General features: G+C 39.6%; 1 protein-coding gene across 1 annotated transcript in view; it reads right to left on the bottom strand.

The window, feature by feature from the left end:
- Atf3 (Activating transcription factor 3) overlaps nucleotides 1–12704 on the bottom strand; it is a 56830-nt gene that overhangs the window by 21399 nt on the left and 22727 nt on the right. Inside the window, exon 2 of the mRNA XM_064699417.1 lies at nucleotides 5452–5473. The gene's annotated coding sequence lies outside the window, so the exon portion shown is untranslated. The remainder of the gene's footprint in view (nucleotides 1–5451; nucleotides 5474–12704) is intronic.

Here is a 12704-nt window from a genome sequence, read left to right on the forward strand (position 1 = left end):
GATACATTTGTATCTTTGTATCTATTGCCAGCGTTGCCAGTCATTGCCATGCGACAGCTGTCAGCAGCAGCAGCAGCAGCAGCAGCAGCAGCAGCATAATGGCCAACTGTTGATGCTGATAATGATGTTGATGATCATGATGATCGTGATGATGAATGTAGGCAAGCGGCGGGGCGGCGGGGCGGCGCTCACATCAACATGATTTTTATGAAGGAATTCGCATTAAAATTGTTTATTGTGTTTATTTATTGCAAACGAGCATCAAGCAGCGGCCAAAATGGAAAGAACAACACACTAACACGCACACCAACACACAATAAATCTAATGGAAATTTTGTGGCACTGCGTCGCACTCGTTATCGCCCCCAAGCTCCATCAAGCTCGGTGGTTTTCAGTGGCTCCAGCAGCCGCAGCAGCTGCCCAGTTGCCAGTTGCCACTTGCGAGCTGCCAGTTGTATATTGGAAATGTTCTAGGAAATGCTCTGTGGCATTCAACATGCAACAAAAAGAAAAAAGAAAAAATATCGAAACCGAAACGTGCATCTCGTGGCAAGCGGCCTTTTGGCTAAGTAAACACATCGGCCAAATACTTTTGTTTACGAACCGCACGCGTCCGCAGCACAAAGAGCGGCATCCAGTGGCATTCTATAGAAAAGCGGGCCAAAGACTAAGCGAAAAACAAACTATACGAATGCATATATATATATATATATATATATATGTATATATATATATCCGTGGAAGAAAACTCTTTCAATAACAGAAATATATTCAAAGTGGTTGCACTTTTGTACACTGCACAAAATTTGTTTGATGCATTTTTAAAAGTTGCCATTTTTTTTATAGTTTTTAAATTTTGTTGTTAATTGAACATATATATTAAATATATTTTTTTAATTTGGACTATATAGTGGCAATTTTTTTTTTTAATTTTTTTTTAACATTTCCTGAAGTAATGGAAATTGTTTAATTATTTTTTGCCCATTTTCTTGAATGCTTTTTTGACACATTTGAAGCGAAAGTAGTTTCATCTCGATAAACGCTTGCATCGAGCTGCATCTGTTTAGCTTTATATATATGTATATATTTTCTATATGCTTCAAGTCTTTTCCCTATTGGTCCGCTAAGCTTTGATTCGCAAACCTGGTTTGAGTCTCTTTGGTCTCGGTTTGCTTAAATTTAGCTGAAAAACAATTTTAGCTAGCTAAAAATATTGCTTAAGATTTAGAAAAAGGGAAAAAATAGCCTGGTGGACATGTGGCTTGGAGGTGTTTTTTTTTGTGTAATATATCATAAATATATGCCTTATGGCTACGGAGGTGTCTTCTTCTGTGCGTTCTACATTTCTAATGTTCTGCGGTAATATTAATTTGGCAAAAAAAAATTGCAGCCATAACTCTTAAGTCCACTCCAACATCTGCCCTGCCACCAGCCTAGGCTCATCATTTTAATCCATTTGGACGGACAAGAGCTGGCGAGCTGGGCGTGTGCTCAACTTCTCCTGGGAGCAGGGACAAAATTTGAAAATTTATGCGACGAGGCGTGCCAAAAAACAAAAACAAAAAAACCGGGGGGGGAGAAAACAATGTAAGAAGAAAAATGGGGAAAAACGACTGTGAAAATATCAATTAGTTTGTGCTCCAAATGTGTCCCGAATGTCGACAGCAGAGGACGAGGCGGAGGCGGAGGCGGAGGCGGAGCAGAAGGTGTGCGAGCTGTGTGTTAACTGCAGTTAGGCACGCCTACAATATACAATGTATGATAGTTCACACACACACACACACACACACACACATGCACATGCACGCACCCACACACATAGATACACACTGGCACATGGAGAAATGAGAAGCGACTTGGCGCTCTGTTGCCGCATGTCCTTGACACATATCCCCGCTTGGCACGCACAACATCTCTCTCTGTGTGTGCGTGTGTGTGTGCGTGTGTGTGTGTGGCCAACGCCTTGTTGGGCTTCCGCTTGAAGCTTGGCCCTAATCCATTTGAACTTTTTACGTTTCAGCTGTGTCCTCGCTGCCAACTCTCTGCCAAGGATAATAAAAGAAAATTCTCCTAGTTTATGGGCCAGCGCAACTTTTGCGGCTTCCCATCAGCCAATGTGCTTGTGTGCTTGGTAATATAATCCTAATGGAATTTACACTGGAAATTTACAGTGTTATGGCCATAATAGCGAGGAGCGTGCAACGTGGCCTTTTGTCATGCGACCGCGATTTTCTAGAACATTTTCGCTTTTATTGAACACAAAGTTGAATAACAATTGAAATGAGATTGAATAAAGATTTCAATTGTTCAAAGTTGAACGGGAAATTTCAATACAGCTACAACAATTGTGAATCAGTTGAATCATAATTGAACCAAAAATGATTTATAAGTTAATTTGCAACAAATGTCAAAAAATTGAAATTGAAATTGAATCACGGATTGAACATAATTTGATAGCAGATAAAATGCAAATTGCAGCTGTAACTTGACAAATGACTCATAATAAAGTTTGAATGGGATTAAAAAAAGTTGGACTCAATTCAAGTGAATTTAAATATATAAATTATAAGCAAATTTTAAAATATTTATACCCAATATAAAGTTTACGCACAGCAAAAACTATTTAAACTCTTTTTATGTTGAACAAAACGTGGATTACAAAAATTAAATTTGAATTTAAATTTAGCTGATTTTTAGATTTTTAGAATTGAAATCAATAGAAAATTCAACTTAGGATTTTGATAGGGGAATTAAAATAAATAGAAAATGGAAGCGAAAATTGAAGAAATCAAGAAAATGAATTGCAAACAAAATTGAATTGAAATTGAAAGACAAAGTTAATGGTATCTAGAATTCACAGGGCAATTTGATGAAGTGCACAATTATTATATATTCGATTAAAAATTAATTCTAATTTCTAGCAAAATTACGTTTTATAAGTTTCTTGTGTATTTCTTGCCCGGAAGCCTCTGACTAGATATTCGTTTTGGCTGTTTCGCTTCGTCTGCGTTCGATGCAAAATGGAATAGAACTTGAGAATATTTTTTATTTCTATTTTATACATATGTATACATATATACACACATATATATATATATATATAGTCTTTTTTTTTTGGCTGAAGGTCAAGTGCATTAAGGCGAAACGGAAATGAAAATGTGAAATAGATATAAAAATAGTCGAAAAAAAAAAAACGAAAAAAAAAACGAAAATGAAAATGAAAACGAGCGCCAGGGCGACGTCGACCATTTCTATATATCAACAATTTGCTGGCAAGAGTTAGGGCCATCAATTGGGTGCAAAGGGGCACGAGGGGGGGGGGGGGGGGGGTGGATGGCAGAGCTATAGCCAAAGCATGAAGCGTGCGTGAGCGTAGTAAATTGTATTTTATTTGATTTGATTTTGAAAAAGCAAAGCTGCAGCCGTCGCCTGACGCGTTTATCGTTTATCGTTTATCGTTATCCTTGAGCCGAGCAAGCAGCAGGAGCGAGCGGGCAGAGAGAAAGTGAAAGAGCGAGTGGAAGAGCGAGTGTTGGGGCTGGTGGCACTTAATTGTGCGTGTCAGGCAGCCACTACATGGACACGGACATGGCCATGGATGGCACCCACACACGTGCCCACACGACGCCCAAGCGCTGGGTGTGCTTAAGCCACAGATGTGGTTAACAGGAGGGGGAGGGGGAGGGGGAGGGGGAAGGGGCAACGGTTAAAGATGTGCTGGCGCACGGCTGGCCCGAGGGAGGCGTGGAGGGTGAGACGCAGCGACGTTCATAAAAACGGAAATGCTGGCGCCGACATTATCATTTCAGTGTGTGTAAGTGTGTGTGTGTGTGTGTTTGTGTGCGGGCGCAATTATGATAATTGAGCAAGCGAGAGACAAAGAGACAGAGAGAGAGAGAGAGAGAGAGCGAGCGAGAGAGTGTGTGTGTGCTGCAAATCGGCAGACAGGTTAAATTGCGCGTAACTCGCCAGCGAGCGGGCAGATTTCTCTACGTTGTTTGATTGATTTGACGCCATTTGGGGCACATGCCACATGCCCCACGCAGCAGGCAGCAGGCAGCTGGCAGCAGGCTGGCAGCAGCCGCTACAAGGACATCAAGCTGGCGCCGCTTTGTCTGCTGGACCCCCACTTCGTTGCATGCCACAACATTCATCAGCAGCTGCTGCCGCCGCCGCCGCCGCCGCCTTGCCACACCTTGTGGCAGCCAGATGGCGTGCAGCAAATTAGCTGCCTTTGATTGATTTCGCGTGCCACAATGCGACGCATGCGACGTATACGCAATATTTTCGTTGCCAGCCCAGGAAGCTGCATTTAGCAGGGGGGGGGGAACAGTCAACGAGGGGGGTAGGGGCGAGGGGGGAAATTCACTAAATTTAGCCAACAGCCATTTGGCAGCTTGTTTACAGTGAACATGGCCAAAATGGGCTACCGGGCAAAACGGGCAATGCCCTGACATGTAAACAGAGCATTTTTTCATTCCTGCGCGTATTTCACAAATATTCGACATGGAAATGGAAATGGAACAGAAATTAAATTGAAGGAAACGCATTGAATTGAACGTGAATTGAATTGAATAGTTTTTGATTTGTTAAATTACACGAAATGTGGCTAATTGAATGCAAAGAATTGAATGTGTTGTCAGTTGAATTGAAATTGAATGCAAACGCATTTCAAATTCAAAAATAATTATTGTGTAAATTGCATTGAAATTGAATTGTTTGATTAAACTGTGAACCAAGTGCAATATTCAATAAAAATTCATTTTTAACATGAATTTGTAATTTTGCTTGCTTTTGGCAATTGCTTTAACTCTTTCAATATCAAGTGCTTGCTTTCAGTATTCATTTCAATTTCAATCAATGAAATTTTTCAATTTCAGTTGATTAAAAATTAGTTTCAATCTAGAAGAATTTGAAATAAATACAACACAATATCTTAACTAAAAATATGACCGCAACAAAATTGAACTTTATATATGGATGATCATCTCCAAATCTACTTTCAATATCAATTTTATTTTGTTTTGAAATTAGTTTTCAATTGAATAAATTCAACTTCAATTAAATTGAACTTAATAAGCTTTCAGCTTCACTAACGAATTGAATTTCAATTTCATATTTGTATATACATATATTTAAATAAAATAACAAATAAATTTCAAGCTGAATCATATTGTAGTCAATTGTTGTTAAGCTTCAACTAAATTGATTCAACATTGAATTGAAATGAAGTTATAAATTAATTGAATGCGTAAAGCAGCTAAATGCATTTGTTTAGCAATAAACAGCCATAATTGATGGCTGTCAAATGAGGCGGCTTTTTATCAGGCTTACGCTGGCTTTTTCGTGTATTCAGCTGAGCTTTTCGGCTTTTCGGCTTTTCAGCTTTTCAGCTTTTCAGTTTTCGCAGATTTTCAGTTTTCACAGATCGATGGCCGCACTTTGACTTACCATAAAATGCACAATCGTTTGGCTGCAATGGGAAGAAGCAGAAGCAACAGGTTAGCAATGTTTTTAAAAATGATAATGATTAAAGCTATGTCATTAATTCGAGTGTGGATTAAGTTTATTCACAGATTATTCACAGAGTATTCACAGTGTATTCACTGTGTATTCACTGTGTATTCAAACTAACAGCATTTGTTGGAATTGAGACTGCGGCGAGGCTGTGCGTACGCCCATCAATAATTGCAGCTTATGCTCATCCATTACGTGGCCAAACATCACCCCGCCTCCCCCCCCCCCCTTCTATCCCTCACCCGTCCCTCACCCGCCCCTCACACCCCCCTCCCCATTTGATAGGCACCTCCACCCTTGAAGTATTTTGGTTATTTACTGTGTGTAAAAGACGATTGATGGTTATTGATTAGGCGTCTGTCCTCCAACCCTCACCCTCAACCCCCCCCCCCCCCTGCCCACCCACCTTCCAACGCTCACACACACACACTGCCTGGCCATCACACACACGACTCCCCCTCCCCAGCCCCCTTCTTTGCGCCATCAGACTATTAGCTTAAATTGGCGACCGGCGCATGAATCATCGCAAAAGCCGAAGACAGTTCAAAAAAGACACGAAAAAATGAGCGAGCAAAAAAAAAGAAGCAGATGAAAAAGAAAACAAAAAGTGCTGAAGACAAGACGTGAAAAATATACAAAATATATATACAGAAAACAATAAGAAGAAGCACAAGCTGAAAGACGCTAAAAACAAACGCGCGTAGGTAGCGCCAATTTTTAAGGCAAACACGCTGGCAGCGGAGGGGAGCGGTAAGCGGGAGAGGTGGAGGGGGCAGGTAGAGGGAACAGCAATCGCTTCTATACATCCTCCACCCCACCCTGGCTGTGTCCATTAATTTGGCTTAAATCTTGAAAGCAAACGACGACAAAAAGCAAAACGAAAGACGTTTTGTTTATTTGGTTTTTCGTGCGTGTGCGTGTGCGTGTGTGCGTGTGTGTGTGTGTGTGTTTATTTGAGTATTTCAGTATTTTTGGTGTATTTGCCATTCGCAGCCGTAACCCCATCCCCCCCCCCCCCCCCCCACCCCCGCTCCCTTCCGCAATCACCGCGCCACCGCGAGAAGTTGTTTTACTAACAAATCGGAAAGAGCTACCTAATTTGCAACATTTTTGTGTGTGGGGAGGATTAAGGCCTTTCCGAATTGCATCTTTAATGGCATTAATTTGTTTGAAATGCCAAAAGGCATTTCAGCGGCAGTTGAAAAAATACAACAAATGCACACAAACCTATATATATATATATATATATATATATGCGAAAAATACCAAAAAAAAAAGGTAGGGGGGGGGGGGGGGGGCGGGGAGAAAATATCAATACAAACAAATGCGTCGGTCGTTTGGTTATTTTGTGCGAATTTTCACAAAATTGTGCATTGAAATGTGCAAAAACCCAATTAGCTGCAATTAACAGCAATTTTCTGTGCCTATTTAGAGAGATGCTAAAAAAAGAAGCCCATAAAACAAAACAAAGGTTTGCGGGTGGCGCTGCTGTCGGGGGCGGGGGCGGGGGCGGGTGCGTGGGCGTGGGCGTGGGCGGAGCGATGGCAAGGGTGGAGCTGTAAACCGAGCTGCATTTGATATTAGTTTGATTGAAATCAAATGGAAAGTGTTTTTGATTGAAACAAAATTGAAGCTGAAATTAAATTGAAAGCGAATTGAAATTGAAAGCGTGATAATGCAGCTGATTACAAAAATTATTGTAAAAAATTTGATTAAACTAAATTGAATGTTTGATTGAAAGCACATGGAAAGAATGTTTGATTGAAACTGAAATTGAATAGAAAGAGAGTTGAAGGTATGCCAGCTCCGCTGATTCGAATTGATTAATGTAAAAATTCGATGAAACTAAATTGAATGTTTGATTGAAATGAAATCAAAAGTGTTTTTTGATTGAAACTAAATTGAAACTGAAACTATTATATGAAATATTGAAAGCGATCTTGAAGATGTGCTAATTGAGACGATTCAATTAAATTAGTGTGTTAATTCCATAAAGATAAATTAAATTAAATTAAACCAAAAAATTGATTGATATTTTGTTGTGGTTGGAACTGAATTGAAAGCGACTCAGCATTGAAGGTGTGCTAATTCAGACGATTCAATTAGATAACTGTGATATTTATATAAAAGTGAATAGAAAATGTAATTGATAGCATAAGGTGCATATGGTGATTGAACCAAAATTTAGGTTGAAGTTGAATTGAAACAACTTAGGATTTAATGTTTGCTAATTCAACCGATTCACTAAAGTTATATCTATAAGATGACTTGATTGATATCATGTGGAAAGTGAAACAAAATTTATGTTAGATTAACTTGAAAGTATATATTTTCAAAAAATTATCAAACTAATGACTTTAATTGAACGTAAAATTTAAGTTAAAAATGAAGTTAAAATTAATTGGATTCAAGCGATTCAAGCGCAAACGAAAACCATAATAAAAAAGCGAGCTTGTTGAAATGACACATTTCCGAATTGCGATTAATTGAATTGAAATTCAAATTGAAAATTAAAATTGAATTAAAAATTGAAGTTAAAATTGCGATTAATTGAATTTAAATTGCATTAAAAACAACTTTGTATTTAAATGTTCAACTTAAAACATATTGCAAAGCCTGCAAATTGAAGAGAAAAATTTCAAAAAATTCAATGAAAATTGAAATCGAAAACAGATTGCATTGAATATATATATAAAAAAAAAAAAAGGTTGTATAATTGTTGAGCTGTTGAATTGAATTAAACCTTAATGAAATGCAAAGTGCTTTGCAGGTCATCATCATATGCGGCTCATGGAGTTTTTATTTAGCTGTTTGCCAATAAAAGTACAAAAATAAAAATAAAAAAAAAAAAACAATATAAGAATTGTACATTGTACAACGCGTTGGTAATAAGATTCTTTATACTACATACTACATATTAAACGTGTGCACCAGAGAGACATCAAATGATGTCTAGAATAAATGTGTGACTGTGTTTTACGAGTCTCATTAGCAGTCATAAGATTTATAATACTGGAATCGTAAGTGTCGAGCGTGTGTGCGCTTCTTTTGTCAGTTCATTTGTTCATTTGTTTATTTGTTTGTTTGTTAACCCATTGACATTAGATAGCAATTTGTATTTGCTGCCACAACCTTGGCACGTAACACGGACAAACATGCTGATCTATGCGATCTATGACTGGGCTGGCTGCTCCGATCGATAGGCATGTTTGCCAAGCGAGAGTTCTATGCTTTAGCTGTGTTTGCAATCCTTTGCAATCTTTGACAGATTATTTGTCGAGCAGATACCACAATGGTTTCTCTCTAAAGATCAGTGAAGTAGACGTTATATGATGATCATCAAGCGATATCTTCACCACAAATAGTCACAGCCCTTCAACTGATCATTCAATCGATTGTTTACAGATTGAGCTTTCTTTCTAGTTTTCTGACCAGTTGATCTTAGAAGTCTTATCGTAACCGATCCACTGCATACCCTTATCATTTCTGTGCTGCCTTTATCAGTGATCAGTGTTCATGAGCTTCCAATTTGATGGCCGATCAAACTTACTGGGATAGTTCTATAGTAGAAAATACAGTTGTCCCTCTTCCTCACCCGCTTTTCTCTTTAACAGTGATCGGTGATCAACAGGGAAGAAAATCCATAGATCAGACTGCTCTCTATCTGTCTGCATTGCTTTCACTCTCACACTGTGATCAGCGATCTATGTGAGCTCTCCTCCTCTCTCTCTCTCTCTGATCAGTGATCTTCATACATGAGACTGATAATGCACTCTCTCCCTTTCTCTCGCTCTCTCTCTCTCTCTCTGGCCTTAACTCTGATCAGTTGATCCATGTGATCTACAATGAAATAAAACTAAAAACTAGATAGCTATCGCTCTCTATGCCAATGATCGGCTTGATCAGCTGCTGTACGTCTAGATGACTGATCAATTAGCGCATATCGCACGACCTTCATTTTGGCAAGTGGTGAGTCCATAGTTCCAGAATGCGAAATGCCACTTTGCATGTAGACACTGGGCTGACGGACAGAAAGCAGTTCGTGTAAGAGCTGTGAAACGCCAAATAGATGCCAATTTGAATAATGAAGCAGAGAACGGCCATTCTTTGCAATTAACGAACGACAGCTGCTCCACAAAATGCAGCCGTAAAGAGCTGAAACTAATTTTAAAAGAAAAACAAAAACCAAAAAAAAACAGGCAAAGAAAAAAATATAAACAAGAAAATCAACAATTAAACGCACAACGAGGCACATTAAAAATTATTTAATTAAGTGATTTTAATTTTCGTTCTACTATTGCTTTTTATTCGAGACTCTTGTTGATTGTCTAATTTCATTAATCAAGGGGTGACCAGCTGGGAGGGGGAGGGGTATGGGGTAGGGGGGGGGGGGGGGTGTACTATATGGGGCTAAGAGGTTGACCAATCAAGCGCCTGACGTAAATTGATTGGCACCGCGCCAGTGGGAAAATGGGGCAGTATTTGGAGCGAACGCACGATCGTTGGATCTCGTTATTCTTCTTTTTGCTTTTGTTATATATCAATTAGAATAGAGAATTTGACCTTTCAGCTCAGCTGTATGCGAAGCCGAAGCGAACTCGATTACGATTACGATTATGATTACGATTCCGATTCCGATTCCGATTACGATTCGTGTGATCGTCATCGTGATCGTGATCGTTGCGTGGGCGTTGCACATAAATCACACTTAGAGGGCAAAGTTGTGGCATCAAATGAATGAGAAGCCGCCACGTCGCCCTCGCCCTCTTCCCCTCTCTCCCTCTCTCACTTGCTCCATTAATTGTTTAGCTAGCGCATAGAGCGAGCCAAAGTCTAATTGGGCCAAAGTCTGCGCTACCTTAGTTCACATAAACTTAGAGCCAAGCTGTGAGATGAGAGCAAAAATTGATCTAAATCTAATGTTAGAAATGGCTAAAAATAGCTTCATTTAATTAGCAAGCTACCAAGATAACGTTTCTTTGATTGGTTTGTGGTCGAAATAAAGTAATTTAAATTTTATCGCAGTAAGAAATAAAAACACTTGTAGCATCAGTCGCAACTTTTTTATTCACCTTCAATCAATCCCTCAATCGAGGCTTTTGCTGCCATTCGTTTGGCGCTCTTTCACAGAGCAGATTAACACATGACTAGCTAGTGATGACAAAAAATGTAATTATCGTTATCGATGGGCAGCAAACAGGGTTGCCAGCACATGTCATTGCGACACATGTAAAAAAAACCAATGTGAATAGCTTGAAAAAATTGTCAAAAATGGCAGCTAAATATAATGAAAACTAGCCAGAATTGCAGTAGTCGAGCTAATCACCAAAAACACACAAATTTAGCTAGAAAATAGCCGGAATTGGCAACACTGGAACTCAAGATCTTGGCAGCTGTGTGTGCGCCACGCAGCCAAAGCCTTATAGAGCAAGAATTAGTCAGTCGTCCAAGTCAGACAATTTAATGGACGCTTTTCGGAACATTTCCATACGGAATGAGACGTCAAACAGCAAAAGGCGAAATGCTAATGCCCAAAAAAAAAAACATATAAAAAATATATATATATATATATGTACATATATAAAAAGAAGCGAGAACTGCGCATCTGCTCTTTATAATTTATGGCCAGTTTTTGTTGCTTTTGCTGTTGTTGTTTTTTTTTTTTCTGTTTCTGGCATATATAATTTTAAAACAATAAACATAACAAAAGCCGGGGCGTGACAACTGGAATGGAAACTGAAAACTAACCAGATACCCAGCCGGAGAGCGAGAAATAGTTATAAAATGCCCAAAAACCCGTACAACTGGCTGGCCCTCAGTTACAACTTGGCCAGCTTGGCCATCTAATGCTTCCGGTTTAATTAGGCTTAGCCCGTTTTCGGCCTGCTTTGCTTTGGTCTGGGTCTGGGTCTGGGTCTGGGTCTGGGCCTGGTCCACGCACTCCACAGTTGAAGGCCTGGCCACGTCGATAAGATATGACCAAAATACATGCATGCATACATATATCTATATATATTTATACATATATATATATATTATAATATGTGTCGGCGTGTATTGATTGCCTGGCCAAAGTACAGCGCCCATTAAAAAGCCATTACAAAACAAAACAAAAATTGGAAAAAATGGCAAAAAAAAAACAAGTTAAGTACATGGCATATAAGTAACAACAACTTGTAGTCGGGTAGACGACGATCGCAGCTATCAAAAAACAAGTAAAAACAGTCTAGACAGAAGTTGCCTGACTAATAGATACCCTGCCTGCCACCGCTTCCCATTATCTTGACCACACACATTTTAGGATTTCAAGCAGCAGAGACAAAAGATAAGAAAAACCTAGACTGATTCAATAAAAACACGATTTAATCGTCAGCATTAATTATAACAAATCGACATATCCAAATTGGACTCTTTGACTTTCTTATTTCCCGAGCCATACGAGATCCCTGAGGTTCTCCCACTAAAAGCTTTTCAATTTACAGGGTATACAAAATATATAAAGACCAAAGGCTCGGTCTGGCAGCGCACGGGAAGCTCATGCCCAAAAGCCGTGGCTAGGTTTGTGTCTGCCCCGTTTTGGATTTCCGCTGCATTTCGACGACATGTGCCACATATGCCCCTCCCCCCACCCCCCACCCCTCCACCAAGCCCCCCTCTTTACCGCGCCCCTCAACAGCGAGCTGATCACTTAAAGGGTTTTGGGATTGAGCTGTATTTGCCCATTGATAATGAACACCAATTATCGTATTGGACGTTTGTTTGCATTCGGCTTTTGCTTGCTGCTTGGTGCTTGGCATGCAAACGGCGCCCCAATGCCTAAGCAGGCACAGACCCAGACCCAGACCCAGACCCAAAGCCAGAGCCAGAGCCAGACACAGGGCCAAGTAAAGGGGGAAGGAGAGACCCAATGGGAAGCATGTGACCAAAAGCCAATACAAGAGTATTTGACCGTGACTCAGTTTTTGTGAGTAATTGATCAATATTTGCCGATCTGATGCATTTATTTGGTCTTGTCTTCACAGTTTACATTTCCCCGTACAGTTTGACTAATGCAGTGACATGAATATTTTCCAAAACAAAGAAGCAAACATCAACTGAGTAATCGACTATCGATGAAACTCTACAAAATGTTGCTTAACCACTGCGTTGAGCTTGGTCATCAATCAAACGAAAACGGCAATAGATCG

Source organism: Drosophila montana, unplaced genomic scaffold, assembly GCF_035044405.1.
Source record: "Drosophila montana isolate Dmon_TW-CO22-7 unplaced genomic scaffold, ASM3504440v1 contig_920_1, whole genome shotgun sequence".
NCBI lineage: Eukaryota > Metazoa > Arthropoda > Insecta > Diptera > Drosophilidae > Drosophila > Drosophila montana.